Here is a 17,026-nt window from a genome sequence, read left to right as displayed (position 1 = left end):
AATACTTTGAGGTTTTTTGAAAGGAGAAGGGTAGAATTGATGCCTAGAAGAAGAAACATGATGGAACTTAAACAGAATTGAGTGGAGAAACTGGAAGAAATGTGATCTGTTAAAACAGGCAGAACCTGGGGAAACAGTGCAGTTTCTGTTCTTCATTTGAAAGATAAGATGATCGTTCCAGAGAGGGGACATAACCTTTCAGTGTCACATATAACTTTGTCCACAGCAGTTGAGTGAAAGAACACAGAATGAAGACTAGTAGTAAGGAGAATGGCTGGAATTCAGGCAGCAGAGAATAATCTCAGGCCAGAGCTTGAGGTGAGATGAGAGATTGAGTAGGAGGCCCAAGGTTGAGTGAAACAGCAATTTTATTATAGTCAGTGATTGGTGGGGAGAACTTCCAGTTGATAGAAGAAGGAAGTTAGAGTGGAGATACAATGGGGAGGTTTCCTGAGAACAGAGAGAGGGAAGCATCTGCAAATGGTATGCTCTTTCTGCACCTTGCTTTGCTAGCTTTTCTCCTCTCATCCAGGGACAATGTAGATGGTAAGAATGTCTGTCTGTCATTAATCAAGTGGATGTGGTTAAAGTGTAGTGGACCATTCCAAGATGGATCTGGATTATAAGGGTACCAGAGTGTTTGCAATCTGAGCATTCCTGTCTCTAGATCCAGTTTATTCTTTCAAAGGAAGGTGGAGAGCTTGGGGCCCTGGGTCAGGAAAATATCATCTTTAGGCTAATTGTAACTTTTCTCTCTCCCTTTTAACTGGTTGAATCTCCATCTTCTATCCTTTCTGTTTGCCTCACTTTTCCTTAAACTACCTGACCATCTACCATCACAGGAGTCCAGGACTACATCTCATTCTATCTTATCCAGATCTCATCCTTTGCCAACCATTCAGGATCACAGAATCAGGGCTCTGGTTGGCTGGATGAGTTGCAGACCCGCAGCTGGGGGAGTGAAACAAGGTGCAGTAATTTTTCTGTACCCCTGGTCAAAGGACAACTTCAGCAATGAGGAGATGATAGACCTGGAGCTGTTATTCTGTGTCTATTTGATTGGATTAATTTGGGAGATTCAAGATTATGTCAGTCAACTGAAATTTGAACGTTAAGTTCAATCCATTCAATTAAGGGTTCTCTTCCTATAAACAGACACTTTTCTGGACCATTTCTTTTTCTATTCCACCATAAAAATCTTCATGTTTAAATCTCTCGGGGGTTACTCCAGATGTTGACTATTCAAGATTTCCTACACTCTTGCTTCCTCCAGACTTCTGTTTTTCTTGTGCTTTTTTATCTTTCTTCAGTGTTCTCCCTTCTATGGCTTAAAATCCAGAGGTATACAACTGGCCCACTCTGTGCCTGACTCCCTTAAAATGTGATCTCTTCTCCCACTCAGCTTAAGTCTACGTCCATAGTCCAAAAACCATGATTCATTTCATGCACCTAGGAATGTTGTACTCTCACCTTCCTCACATGAGTTCCTCTTCACCCTCCCCCAACCTATACCATGAACCTCACTTATCATTTACCCTCCAACTTATTCAAATCAAACCCTCAGTTCTTGGCATTTCTCCCTTATGCCCTTTTCCCAATTCCACCAATTCTCTTCCTTGTTCCTGACTGAATATTTCATTGACTCACCCTTATGCACTTATAAAACCATCTCCACTTTTTAAATACAGTCTCAGGTTCCCATGTAGTTCCTCTCATTTTCTTCATTGATCTCTCTTTCTTCTTCCTCCCTCTTCCCAGATCCCTTTGAACTACAGGTGAAAGTTGGCTGTGAGCTGCATTATAGGAAAACCACAAAAGGGTTTTTTCAGGCAGCTTATCAAGGATCCGATTTCTTGAGTTTCCAAAACATGTCATGGGTATTATATCCAGAGGGTAAGAGTGTCTGTGATCTAATCAATCAGTATGAAGGCATCAAGGAAACAGTGCATAAACTCATCAGCAACATCTGTCCCTGATTTCTCTTGGGTGTCCTTGATGCAGGGAAGATGTATCCCCAGAGGCAAGGTAGGTACAGCACCCTTTTCTAAGATCTTTCTATATAAGTCTTGCTCCTTTCCACCATTCCTTTCAAAATTAGGAAGGGGCAGTTTAAGAGGGATACAGGTTGCTGGGCAAAAGTTCCTAGAGGAACTTTAATATTAATGTGGAGTTTTGTCCCTAAACTGTCTGTTAGAGTCCTCATATGAATATTTTTAATGCCTTTTCCAGTGACACCAGAGGCTTGACTGACCAGTAGCCCCATCCTTGGGTGAAGTCAGGTGTTGCTAGCTTGCCATGTCTCTGGCTTCTACCCAAAGCCTGTTTTGGTGACGTGGATGCGGGGTGAACAGGAGCAGCCAGGAACTCATCAGGGTGATGTTCTGCCCAACTTTGATTGGATCTTCACGTGATCATGCATGTGGATGCTGAGGAGGCAACTGACTTTTCTTGCCAGAACATCTTTCTCTGCTGGGGTAAGTAAGATGGAATTTTTAAGTGTGCAAAGATGATTCTTGAGTCTAGAAGTCAGGTCAGAAGAAAGTTTCATGATGCCAGAACTAAGTGAGAGAGATATTAAGAAGGAATTAATAGAGGTGATTTCAGAAATGCAAAAATAGAATATGAGGGACACTCAGATACAAGAGATTTGTGGGGAGATGAAGAATCCTTCCCAAGCAAGTATTAGAATAAAGTGACTAAATAAGATAATTGATGGGACTTACGCCTAGTTCTGGAGAAGGAAATGGCAACCCACTTCAGTACTCTTGTCTGGAAAATCCCATGGATGGAGGAGCCTGGTAGGCTACAGTCCATGGGGTCGCAAAGAGTCGGACATGACTGAGTGACTTCACTTCACTCACTTCCTACTTTATCCCTGGAGAAGGAAATGGCAACCCACTCCAGTAGTCTTGCCTGGAGAATCCCGTGGACAGAGGAGCCTGGCGGGCAGTGGTCCATTGGGTTGCAGAGAGTCAGACACGACTGAATTGACTAAGCATGCACGCATGCCTGGTTCCTATGCTAAGGTTGGCAAATCAATAGATGGAGCAAAATTGGCAGTGGGTTTATTATAAAATCTAGGTGTCTCTCTAATATTCACAGGGCATCATCTTTCCATGAACTTGATATCATTGGCAGTGATAGTGCCCCTAATGGTTTTGATGATCCTTGCATTATGGGTTAGGAAGCACTGGTGAGTTTTTTATATTTCCTCCTCTCTTTCCAATTTCTTATTTTATATTCCATTTCATTTTTACTTCTCTTAGCTTTCTTCCCTTGACATTTCCCCCTTCCTCAATCACTATTTCCATCTTATTTAGAATTTCTCACCATTTCTCTTGTTTCACAGTTCATATCAAGACATCCCATGAGATTCTTCACCATGTCTTACCAATCTGAATGGGAACCCAACAGCCCAGAAGCCTAGGACGACATAGTGATGTCACTCTTTCTCTTCTCCATTTACTTATTTTTTCTGCTTCTACTTTATAATAATTTGTTAATGATTGCTAATTTAATTTCTGTAACTCTGCATGGAATACATTCCTTTGAATCTCTATTTTCTTAATAGTACTCAACCTTCAAAGCCTATTTCTGATGCCATATCCTCCAGAAGGCTTCCCTGATCTATAAGTAGGAAGGAGTCTCTCCCTGGTCTGAATTCAGATAGTACTTCAACTGTGCTCTGCTACAAGTATACAATACTTCTTTCCCTGAATTACAGCTACTTAGGTCTTTGTACATCTTCTAATATTTAAGCTCCTTTGGGACAATGGTCATGACAAAGTTGACTTTATTACATGCAAAATGCTCAATGAAAATCAAACCAAAACAAACCTTATCCAAGTTGGATTTGCTGTCACATTGACAGACTTCTCATTATATTCATTCCTGACATTATTGTTGTTATTTGAAACTCTGATGGTCCCCTTCTTGTTTAAATGTTTTTTTTTTTTTCTTTTTTAATGTGGGCAAGAAATTCCATACTTCTTTAGCTACCTCACTTTCTATGTGAACTCTTGTAACTTTGCCCTTTGTCACACTTATTTTCTACATACATTTAGTCGGCTCTTTCAAACATATTCTAAACACAAGGAGAGAAAGAGGGCAGGCCATGTATGAAGGGCAGTGGGCCAAATGTATCACTGAATGGTTAAGGTAAGAGCAAGAGGGACTAAGATAGGATCAAAACAAAGGATGTTTATGGAAGACAAGTCCCCCAGAGAGTGGTTCTGAGGTAACCTTGCCTAGATGTTGGTTCCTTTAAGTTTCACTCACTGCGTGAGTGTAAGTCACTGAGTCGCATTTAACTCTTTGTGACCCCACAGAGTTTTGGCCTTTGTGGCCCACCAAGCTCCCCTGACCATGGGATTCTCCAGGCAAAAATATTGGAGTGGTTGCCATTTCCTTCTCCAGGGGATCTTCCCAACCCAGGGATTTAATCTAGGTCTCCTGCATTGCAGGCAGATTCTTTACCATCTGAGCCACCAGGGAAGATTTCATTCACTAATCAAGTAATATTTGTTAAGCCCTGAATATGAGACAGTCATTCAACTTATAAACTGGTGGGGGAGGAAACAACCAAGGTTATCCCTACTTTCTTGAAGTTACAAAGTTTACTTTCTTAACCTGTGTCCTTTTTACTGGTCACATTTTTTTTTTTTCTGCTTCATTTTAAAAACTGAATTAATTTAATGGGTGGATAATTTATATACAATAAAATACATCTATTTTCAATGTACATGCCCATTATTTTGAAAAATATATAAACCTATGTAAACATGATCACAATCAAGATATGAAACATTTCCATTACCCCAATACTCCTCAAACCTATTTGCACTTAAACCATTACCAACTATGTATTATTGCGGCTACTACCATGTCTTATGCTAGTTGTTTAGATTTGTCCTTTCTATAATTTTATTAAAATGGAACAAACTGCATATGCTCTTTGTAGCTGTCATTTTTTCCCACCTAGCTTATGGTTGTGTCATCTATGTTGCTTATCAGTGCACTAGTAGTCTATCCTTTTTTATTGTTCAATATGCTCAATAGAATTTTATGTATGAATGCGATATTCATACATGAAATTATATGTGTGTGTGTGTGTGTGTATGTGTGTGTGTGTGTGTGTGTGTGTGTGTGTGTGTGTGTGTGTATGTGTTATCCATCCACTGTTTGACTATTGGTTTGTTTCTAGTTTGAGGTTCTTTTAATAAAGTCACCATTATTGTTTCTATTTGATTCATGTTATTTTTTGTTTGTTTCTTTATTTACATGCTTGGGCTAATTCTGTCAATTTTGGCTGCCTTGCAGTTTGTAGCCACTGATGTCTCCTTAAAGAAAATAGATCTCATTGCAAGTGAAATATTACTCAGAAATAAAAAGGAAAGAATTCGAGTCAGTCGTAGTGAGGTAGATGAACCTAGAGCCTGTTAAAAAGAGTGAAGTAAGTCAGAAAGAGTAAAACAAACATAGCAAGTTAATGCATACATATGGAATCTAGAAAAATGGTGGAATCTAGAAAAATGGTGCAGATGAACCCATTTGCAGGGCAGGAATAGAGATGTAGATGTAGAAAACAGACATGTGGACACAGCAGGGTGTGGGGAGCAAGGGGAGAGCAGCATTACCATATAGACACTACCATGAGGAAAATATATAGCTACTGGGAGATGCTGTGTAACACAGGGAGTCAAGCCTGGTGCTTTGTGATAACCTAGTTGAGGGGAGTGCGAGGGGAGAGAGAGGCTCAAGAGGGAGGGATTTTGAAAATTTTGTCCAGTATTATCATCAATATTTGGAAAAAGACTTTCTTGAGCTCCTTACTCTGACATTCAGGGTGCTTTGCTCCATGTAGACATTTTGCAGTATTATAAATATATCAAACAGGAGTTTCAGTTTCTAAAAATTGAGAGCAAATGGCAGCAAGGAACATAATCACTTATTAAGCCAATAACATACCACAAGTTAAGTACTGTTTCAAGCTGCTCTAAAGTTCAATTTTTTTATCCCCAAAATATATAACCTAAGGATAGAAAACAAATCTTAAATTGTTTTCAATAATCATATTGTTGGAGGTATTTGTTTTTTTGTTAGTCTAAGACTATCATGCGTGTATAGGCTACTGAGATATACTGTATAATGGGACAGCTGGATAGTATATAGTGTACAGTAGGATTAGGTGAGTACACAATTGCGCTGATTCATTGGGAACCAGGATTTTCTGTGTAGGAGAAGGCAAGTTGATGTGAGATAGATGAGTAAACCTCTGTAGCTCTAAACTTGAAGGTATAAATATAAACTCATTAATAGGAAGAAAAAGACATTCTGACCACTTAAAAAACCCAGAAACAAAGGCAAGGTTGTGGCTTCCATATAATATTTTCCACCAAAAGGAACCAGAGCACTTTGGAGAAACAGATAATTTCTAGTTCAGAGCAGGAAGGGTCTGTAACAATTTTGTCTACAAGGGTCTGTAACAATTTTGTCATGCCAGAAGGTTAAGTGGAAGCTCAGTGATAAATGTATGTTGAACGGATTCATACACAACTGGCTTGAAAAGGATCCCATCATTTTAAGTCTCAAGAGAAACAATGGTTAGGACAGATTCAAACATTTCCAACATGCTGAAATTCATGAATTTTCAATAATGAGGAAACTAACCCATTGGTCACCCAGGAACCTATATAAACTACGTATTCTCTTGTACATTGGTAAATACACGGTAAGAATCAAGTACTTATTCTGCCTTTGGTTATCTCAGGGTAATGAGATACTTATTCAGGAGAATGTATCTTTTTAGAAAAATTCTAATTTAGAAAGAAGGTATGTTACCCTTACATACTGCTTTAAGAAGTACTAGATGTAGGTGAATTGTTTTCAGAGTGTGTTTTTGGATATCTGCAGATTTCTGACACCCATTCAGAGGATCCATGGGTTAAAAGCTATTCTTATAACAATACCAAAATATTATTTTAGTGTTCATTGCTTTCAAGACACTATCTGACATATAATATTGCATTAGATTATATTTGGAAGCAGATATGAAAATACAGTTGCCTACTATTAAGTCAGAGGAATTGCAAAAATATTTTAAAAGCTTCAAGGCTACAAAGCCCCTATTATCATTGTAGCTTTTGAACTTTAACTTAAAGATATATTTTAATACTGTTTATTTTTCTTATGTTAAAATATATTTTTTTAAAAACTTTTTCATTTTTACTTCTCATATGGACTTCCCTGGTGGTTCAGCTTAAGGAAACCTCCTTCAATGCAGGGGACCCAGGTTTGACCCCTGGGTCAGGAAGGACCCCTGGAGAAGAAAATGGCAACCTATTCTATACTTGCGGGAAATCCCAGTATTCTTGCCTGGGAAATCCCATGGACAGAGGAGCCTGGCAGGTTATAGTCGATGGAGTCACAAAAGAGTCAGACAGGATTTGGTGACTAACCAACAACAACAACAACTTCTAATGTCTTATCTATCTCAGTTCAGTTTAGTTCAGTCACTCAGTCATGTCCAACTCTTTGCGACCCCATGAACTGTAGCATGCCAGGCTTTCCTGTCCATCACCAGTTTCTGGGATCTTCCTCAAACTCATGTCCATTGAGTTAGTGAGGACACCCAACTATCTCAGCCTCTGTCATCCCCTTCTCCTGCCTTCAGTCTTTCCAGCATCAGGGTCTTTTCCAATGAGTCAATTCTTAGCATCAAGTGGCCAAAGTATTGGAGCTTCAGCTTCTGCATCAGTCCTTCCAATGAATATTCAGGACTGATTTCCTTCAGGATGGACTGGTTGGACCTCTTTTCAGTTCAAGGGACTTTCAAGGATATTTTCCAACATCACAGTTCAAAAGCATCAATTCTTTGGAGCTCAGCTTTCTTTATAGTTCAACTCTCACAACCATACATGACTACTGAAAAAACCATACAGACCTTCATTGGCAAAGTAACGTCTCTGCTTTTTAATATGCTGACTAGGTTAGTCACAGCTTTTCTTCCAAGGAGCAAGTGTCTTAATTTCATGGCTCCAGTCACCATCTGCCGTGATTTTGGAGCCCAAGAAAATAAAGTCTGTCACTGTTTCCATATCTATTTGTCATGAAGTAATGGGACCATATGACATGATCTTCATTTTTTGAATGTTGAGTTTTAAGCCAGCTTTTTCACTCTCCTCTTTCAATTTCATCAAGAGGCTCTTTAGTTCTTCACTTTCTACCCTCCAGGTGGGTGTCATCTGCCTATCTGTCTATCTATCATCTATCCATCTATCATCTACTTGAAGTTTCAATCCTCATACATTGCTGGTAGAAATGTAGAATAATACAGCTGCTATTGAACACAGTTTGGTAGTTCCTCAAAAAGTTAAATATTAACTATTTGACCCAGGAGTTCCCCCTCTAGATACGTCCCCCTAAAAATGGAAAACAGATTTTCAAACAAATATTTGTACAAGTATGCTCATAGTAGCACCATTCACAATGATGAGTAGGAAGAAATAATCCAAGTGTCCATTAATGAATAAGTGGATAAACAAAATATGGTATATATACCTGCAATGGAATGTTATTCAACCCTAAAAAGGAATGGAAGCATGATATCTGATACTAAGTGAATGTACCTCAAGAACATGCTAAATGAAAGAAGCCAGATACAAAAATACATATACAGTCTCATTCCATATGTATGGAATATATAGAACTGATAAATCCATAGATGCAGAAAGAAAATTATTACTTAATAGGGCTCTGGGGTAAAGGAGAAATAAGTGGTGACTGCCTAATGAATGTGAGCTCTTTTTCAGGGGGTAATAAAAATGTTTTATGGGCTTCTCTGGTGGCTCAGCTGGTAAAGAATCTGCATGCAATGCAGGAGACCTGGGTTCAATCCCTGAGTTGGGAAGATCCCCTGGAGAAGGGAACAGCTTACCCACTTCAGTATTCTGGCCTGGATAATTCCACGGACTGTATAGTCCATGGGGTTGCAAAGATTCGGACACAACTGAGCGATTTTCACTTTCACAAATGTTTTATGTTGTTAGAGCTGGTGGCTGCACGGTATTGTGTGGTTCTAAGTTCCACTGAATTGTGCGCTTTAAAACGGTCACTTTATGGGTCATGTTTCACCTCAATAGAAATAAGTAAGCAATTGTGAGATATTTGCACTATAATGTGAAATTTCTGAGTCCAATTACAAAATGTTCCATGAGAAAAGAATGGAAAAGGGGTCAGAATGAAGATGGCAGTAAGAAAATCCTGAGCTCACTTCCTCCCCCACACATGAAAACTATGAGTACATTTAGAGCAATCTCTCTGTGAACTACCTAAAGATTAGTAGAACATCTCTTCCTCAACTAAGGATACAAATGAAAGAAAAAGAACAGGTCCAGGATAGAAGGGGCAAGATGCAGTCTAGTCAAGAGCCACAACCCTCACACAGCAATCCGTAAATGGAGTTGATATCACAAACAGAGGTCCTCCCTGAGAAGAGAGGGTTTGGAACTCCATGTTGAGCACCTCAGTCCTGGGGACCTGCACCAGGAAGACTTAGCCTCCTCAATATTTGGCTTTGCAAACCAGTGAAACTTACATCCAGGAAAGCAGGAGGGGTATAGCAAACAGAGACTCACCTCTTAAGGACCTTGCACACAAACTCACTTACTCTGGTCTTGGCACAGAGTCAGCACATTAAAATGTGCCTGGGCCATAAAAGAAGGAGATTCATTGACTAATTTTAGGGTGAATGTCAAAGGTGCAGGACCTTTTCCCTGGGGACTGGATAACCATGATAATGTGATCACTCAGCTAGAGTCAGACATCCTGGAGTGTGAAATCAAATGGGCCTTGGGAAGCATTACTATGAAGGCAGCTAGTGGATGTGATGGAATCCCAGTTGAACTATTTCAAATCCTAAAAGATGAAGCTGTTAAAATGCTGCACTCAATATGCCAACAAATTTGGAAAGCTCAGCAGTGGCCACAGGACAGGAAAAGGTCAGTTTTCATTCTAATCCCAAAGAAGAGCAATGCCAAAGGATGTTCAAACTACTGCACAATTGCACTCATTTCACTGCTAGCAATGCAATACTCAAAATCCTGCAAGCAATGTAATGCTCAAAATCCTGCAAGCTAGGTTTTAGCAGTATATGAACCAATAATTTCCAGATGTTCAAGCTGAATTTCAAAAAGGCAGTCATATCAGAGATCAAATAACCAACATTCGTTGGATCATAGAAAAAGCAAGGGGGTTCCAGAAAAACTTCTGTTTCACTGACTATACTAAAGCCTTTGACTGTGTAGATCACCACAAATTGTGGAAAATTCTTAAAGAGATGGGAATACCAGACCACCTTATCTGCCTGCAAGAAATCTGTATGCAGGTCAAGAAACAACAGTTAGAACCAGACATGGAACAATGGACTGGTTCCAAACTGGTGAAGGTGTATGTCAAGGTTGTATATTTTCACCCTGCTTATTTAACTTATATGTGGAGTATATCATGCAAAATGCCAGGCTGGAGGAAACACAAGCTGGAATTAAGATTGCTGAGAGAAATAGCCTCAGATATGCACACCACCCTCATGGCAGAAATCAAAGAGGAACTAAAAAGCCTCTTGATAAAGTTGAAAGAGGAGAGTGAAGAAACTGGCTTAAAACTCAGCATTAAAAAAATGAAGATCATGGCATCTGACCCATCACTTCATGGCAAATAGATGGGGAAACAATGGAAACAATGACAGACTTTATTCTCTTGGGCTCCAAACTGCTACAGATGGTGACTACAGCCAAGAAATTAAAAGACACTCATTCTTTGGAAGAAAAGTTATGACAGAGTTAGACAATGTATTAAAAAGCAGAGACATCATTTTAGACAAAGGTCCGTATAGTCAAAACTATATTTTTTCCAGTAATCATGTATGCATGTGAAAGTTGGACTATAAAGAAAGCTGAGAGCCAAAGAATTGATGGTGCTGGAGAAGACTCTTAAAAGTCCCTTAACTGCAGAGATAAAACCAGTCAATCCTAAAGGAATTCAACCCTGAATATTCAATGGAAGGACTGATGTTGAAGCTAAAGCTCCAATATTTTGACCACCTGATGCAAAGAGCCAACTCACTGGAAAAGATCCTGATGGTGGGAAAGATTGAGGGCAGGAGGAGAAGGGGGTGGCAGGGGATGAAATAGCTGGATGACATCACTGACTCTATGGGCATGAATTTGAGCAAATTCTGGGAATTAGTGAAGGACAGGGAATCCTGGCATGCTACAGTCCATGGGCTCACAAAGAGTCAGATGTGACTGAGCAACTGAACAGCAATAACTGGGAGCCAAAGTGCTAGTTGGCACCATTTTAGAAAATTCTCTCTTTATCTACTTGACCTAACTCTGGTGGGTGCCTTTCTGACATTTGTGGCCAACCTTGCTAGCACTCTTCACCTGGTCCTAGAATTTTTTTTGTTTTTGTTTTTTTTTGAGCTTTAAAAAAAAGTATTTATTTTTTATTGAAGGATAATTGTTTTACAGAATTTTGCTGTTTCCTGTCGAACCTCAACATGAATCACCATAGGTCCAAGCATTTTCTTGTGAATCCACACTGTCCAATACACCTACCCAGCTAGTGATTTTCTACCGGGGTTCCCACCCTATCACACCCAGAAGGCAGCCGTGGCTAGCTCTGGAGCCCCTCCGAAGTAGCTCCTGTCTTAACACACCAAACAGGCAGCCTGAGCCAGAACCTGTACCTGTCGAAAGTGGCTCCTGCCCCATTGCACGTAGTGGAAGGCTTAGGACAGGACAGGTGCTCCTCCTGGGCAACTCGTGCCCTGCTGGGCCAGCACTGCCTACTGGTGCACCCAAAGCAGTGATAGCTATGCTGCACAGCCAGCCGCATCAAGGACAGCTCTTGCCACCAGCCCATCTACAGAAACCACACCACATCACAACTGGTGGACACCCACAGACCACACAGAGTGCAGCTTTGGGGTGCCTGGTTCTGTGACCAGACCGGACTGCTCTTCCCACAGAAGCCTTGCTAAAGAAGGCCTCTCCTTCAAGACCAGGAGACACAGTTGATCTACCTAATATATAGAAAAAGTGTCGATAGTTGGTCAAAATGAAAAGACAAAGGAATATGTTCTAAACAAATAAAACAGACACCTCAGAAAGAGAAAAATGGAGATAAGTGATTTGCTAGACAAAGAGTTCAATGCAATGGTCATAAAGATACCTATCAAATGCTCCAATCAAAAGACTTAGGGTTGCATATTGGGTTAAAAAGAAAATGATGCAGATATATACTACCTACAAGATTTACTTTGACTTTAAAGACACACATAGGCTGAAAATGAGGGATGGAAAAAGATATTTCGTGAAAATGATGTACAGCAACCTGAAGCTAGTACAACATTGCTAATTAACTATACTACAATATAAAGTAAAAATGTTTAAAAAGCCAGGGTAGCAATAGCTACATCAGACAAATACACTTTAAAACAAAAGTTATAGTAAGAGACAAAAAAGGGTATTAAAAAAAAGGGGGGTATTACATAATGATAAAGGGATCAATCCTCCAAGACAATCAAATACTTGTAAACATTTATATACCAAGTATAAGAATACCTAAATGTATAGAGCACCTTTGACAGACCAAAAAAGAGAAATTGACATTAACAAATAATAGTATAGGATTTAATACTCAACTTAAAGTGATGAATAAATCATCTAGACAGAAAATCAGTAAGGGAACACTGACTTTATATGACATTTTAGCTAGATGGAGTTAATACATATACACAGGACACTCCATCCAAAATCAGAAAATATACTCTTTTCAAGTACACCTGGGTGTTCCCCATAATGGTTACATGTTAGGCCACAAAACAAGTCTCAATAAATTTAAAATAACTGAAATCCTTTAAACATCTTTTCCAACTACAAAAATATGAACAAATAGAAGCATACCCAGGAGACACTGCAAGTTCAGTTCTAGAACACCTCAATAAAACAAATACAGCAATAAAGCCAGTGACGTAATTTTTTTTGTTTGTTTTCCAGTCCATGTAATAGTTATGTTTATACTATGTGGTAATCTATTAAATATGCCGTAGCATTATTTGTTAAAAAAATGTACATATCTTAATTTAAGACACTTTGTTCCTAAAAATTGATAACTATTCTCTGAGCCTTCAGCAAGTCATAACCTTTTTGCTATCAGAGTCAGAGAGCTTGAAACATTTGAGAATTAATAAATGTGACCCAGAAACGAAGTGAGAAAATGTTAGAAAAATGATGCTGATAGCATTGTGCTGTGCAGAGTGGCCACAGATTTTCAATGTGTAAAGAACACAGTATCTGGAAGCACAACAAAGGCAAAGCGTAATAAAGCAAAGTATGCTTATACATGGGCTTCCTAGGTGGTGCTGCTGATAAAGAGCTTGCCTGCCAATGCAGGAGACGCAACAGACATGGGTTTGATCCCTGGGCTAGGAAGATCCCCTGGAGGAGGGCATGGCAACCCACTCCAGTATTCTTCTCTGGAGAATTCCATGGACAGAGGAGCCTGGCAGGCTACAGTCCATAGAGTTGCAAAGATACGACTGAAGTGACTTAGCATGTGTGCATGCCTATAAATGGAAAAAAAAAAAGAATAACTTGTATATGGATTAGAAGAATTAACAGCATTAAAACGTTCAAACTACCCAGAGCAATTTATAGATTCAATGCAATCTCTGTTAAATGCCAATACCATTTTCCACAGAACTGGAATAAATAGTACTGAAAAAAAAAATTGTATGAAATCACAAAAAGTTCTGAATAGCAAAGGCAAACTTCAGAAAGAAGAACAAAACTGAAGGTATCATGCATCTTGACTTCAGACCATACTACAAAGCTATGTAATCAAATAGTATGGTACTTGCACAAGAACAGACAGATAAATCAAAGGTACAAAGGTACAGAAAGCCCATAAAGATGTGAATGTAAAAACTGAAACCATAAAGCTCTTAGAAGAGAGCATCAGGAGTCAGGTCTTTGACATAGATCTTAGCAGCATTTTTTAAAATCTATCTCCTCAATAAAAACAAAAATAAAGAAGACTACATCACACTAAAAAGCTTTTGGACAAGTGAAGGAGACTATCAACAAAACAAAATAAAGAAACAACCTACTTAACTGGATAAGATATTATCAAATCATATATCTGATAAGGGGTTAATATCCATAATATAGAAAGAACACATACAACAAAATAAAAACCAATATGACTGTAAAATGGGCAGAAAACTTGAACAGACATTTTCATTTCTGGTTAACAGGCACATGAAACAGTGCTCAACATCTCTAATCATTACAGAAAGGCAAATCAAAACCCACGAGATATCATCTTACAACTCTTAGAATGGCTATTATTAAAAAGACAAAAACCAAACCAAAATAAAGCAAATGTTGGTAACGATGTAGAGGGAAAAATTCTTTCTCTGTTGATAAGAATGTAAATCTGTGCAGCCACTATGGAAAGCAGTATGGAAGTTGTTCAAAAATAGAACTACCATAGGATCCAGGAACCCACTTCTTGGTACTTACCTGAAGAAAATGAAAACAGTAATGTGAAAAGATATATTCACACCAATGTTTATTACAGCATTACTTACACAAGCCAAGATTTGAAAGTGAAAGTTGCTCAGTCATGTTTGACTCATTGCCACTGCATGTACTATACAGTCCATGGAATTATCCAGGCCAGAATACTAGAGTGGGTAGCCATTTCCTTCTCCAGGGGATCTTCCCAACTCAAGGATCGAACCCAGGTCTCCCGCATTGCAGGCAGATTCTTTACCAACTGAGCCACTAGGGAAGCCATTGATTTAACTTTCACTGATAGGTGAATGGATAAAGTCATTGGGGGTATAATACACAGGATAGGGAATATAATCAATAATATTGTAATAACTTCAGATGGTGATGAATGGGAGCTAGATTTATTATGTTGATCATTTCATAATGTGTAAAAACACCAAATCACTGAATTCTACACTTTAAAGTCATAAAACTTTATATGTCAATTATACTTCCAAAAAACAAAGAATGGAAAATAAAAGATGAAAATCTTTGGAGAGAAAAAGTTGCCTACAAATAATAATAAATAGAATGATAGTTGTTTCCTCAACAATTGAATTTATTGTTTCATTGAAAGTTTCTCAGTTGTGTCCAACTGTTTGTGCTGTATGGAATTCTCCATGGAATTCTCCAGGCCAGACTATTATAGTGGGTAGCCTTTCCCTTTTCCAGGGTTCTTCCCAACCCAGGGAAAGAACCTAGGTATCCTCCATTGAAGGCAGATTCTTTACCAGCTGAGCCACAAGGGAAGCCCAAGAATACTGAAGTGGGTAGCTTATTCCTTCTCCAGCGGATCTTTCTGACTCAGGAATCAAACTGGGTTCTCCTGCATTGCAGGCAGATTCTTTACCAACTGAGCTATCAGGGGAGCCCTCAGCAATGGATGCAAGAAAAACAATAAAATATAACTTGGCACTTAGAGTTTGAAATCCAGATATTTCTGGACATACATCTGCTATATTCAGATACAAGAATTAGATGAATCTTATTATATGACTCTTAAAAGATACAGGGAATATGGAATTAACAGACCTAAACTAATACATATAGGATGAATAGATAACAATTTCTTACTGCATAATACAGAGAACTCTATTGAATATCCTGTGGTAAACCATAATGGAAAGAATGTATACATATGTATAGCTGAGTCACTTTGCTGTAGAGCAGAAATTAAACACAACACTGTAAATCAGCTCTACTGCAAAATCTAGTTTTAAAAAAAGATGGGATGTGTGTGTTCAGTCCGTTCATGTGTGTGTGCTAAGTTGCTTTAGTCATGTCTGACTCTGTGTGGCCCTGTGGACTGTAGCCTACCAGACTCCTCTGTTCATGTGATTTTTCAGACAAGAATACTGGAGTGGGTTGCCATTTCCTCCTCCAGGCGATCTTCCCAGTCCGAGGACTGAACCTGTATCTCTGGGGTCTCTTGCACTGGCAGTTGGATTCCTTACCACAGGAGCCACCTAAAAATAGACAACAGCAAAAAAGCAGTAAATCTATAAAAATAACATCAGAAAAAATGAAATCCAAAAACATGTGGTGTGGATGGAAGGGCCAATAAGGCAAAAATACAATGGGTTTGCCAATCAGTCTGTTTCAGAAGCTTGTCTTTCTGTGTCCAAATGACTGGAGAGGCAGGTAAATTTTTGCTGGAGAAATGTTTCTTACAAATCAAGTTTAAGATTCTTTACAACTTCAAGAATCCATGAATCCTAAACAAAATTAAGCCAATCAGGTTTCTGTGCCAAAATGATCCACAAACTTATTCCCAGGTTTTGGATAAGATTGGATAGGGGACGACAATTTCATTGGTGAAAAGACAGTAAAGGACTGTTATGGGTGCAAGCAGAAGGCTTGCTCAATAAATGAGCAAATGCATAAACAAGTAAATCAAAGTATTCTTGTCTTTTTTAGATGCATTGTTTGGTTAATATTAAAGCATTAAAAAAAAAAAAAAAAAGAAAAAACAGCAATATCATGGCCTACTCGTTTGCTTCAGGTTCCTCTGCCTGGTTTAGCATCCTCAGGTATGGTGACCACCACTCAGACTGTATAAGATTGCACACGGGAGCAGCCCTCAGGCAGCAATTAGATAACAGCTCACTTGAACAACTGACCTGTATTTCGGTGGACGGATCTTTGTTGCCCTCAGGTCTGCAGAAATCTTACCTCTAGATTCAAGGTGTGTGTTTTCTATGCTTTAGGGGTATAATTTTAGGATATGTGTTGTTAAATACAGGAAACTATTATTAGGAACTTGGAGCAATAGGAGGCAAAATTTCACCTTTTCATTCCTACCGTCTTATTCTACTTTTCACCAGTAAAGGCAGGACCTTGTCTTGGAGGCATGAGCCATTTGAAAAAGGAGTCTTTACAGTATTCGTGTGGAATGGCTTGTAGAGAAT

At 38.9% G+C, this 17,026-nt stretch overlaps 1 pseudogene; it reads left to right on the top strand.

Annotated features, from left to right (window-relative positions):
- The first annotated feature begins 437 nt into the window (after window positions 1–437).
- Window positions 438–3,437, top strand: LOC122676439 (annotated as a pseudogene).
- The last annotated feature ends 13,589 nt before the right edge of the window (window positions 3,438–17,026 follow it).

The sequence above is a fragment of the Cervus elaphus genome, chromosome 20 (genome assembly GCF_910594005.1).
Source record: "Cervus elaphus chromosome 20, mCerEla1.1, whole genome shotgun sequence".
Classification (NCBI taxonomy): domain Eukaryota; kingdom Metazoa; phylum Chordata; class Mammalia; order Artiodactyla; family Cervidae; genus Cervus; species Cervus elaphus.
Note: the sequence above shows the minus strand (reverse complement) of the source record. Positions and strands in the feature narration are given on the sequence as shown.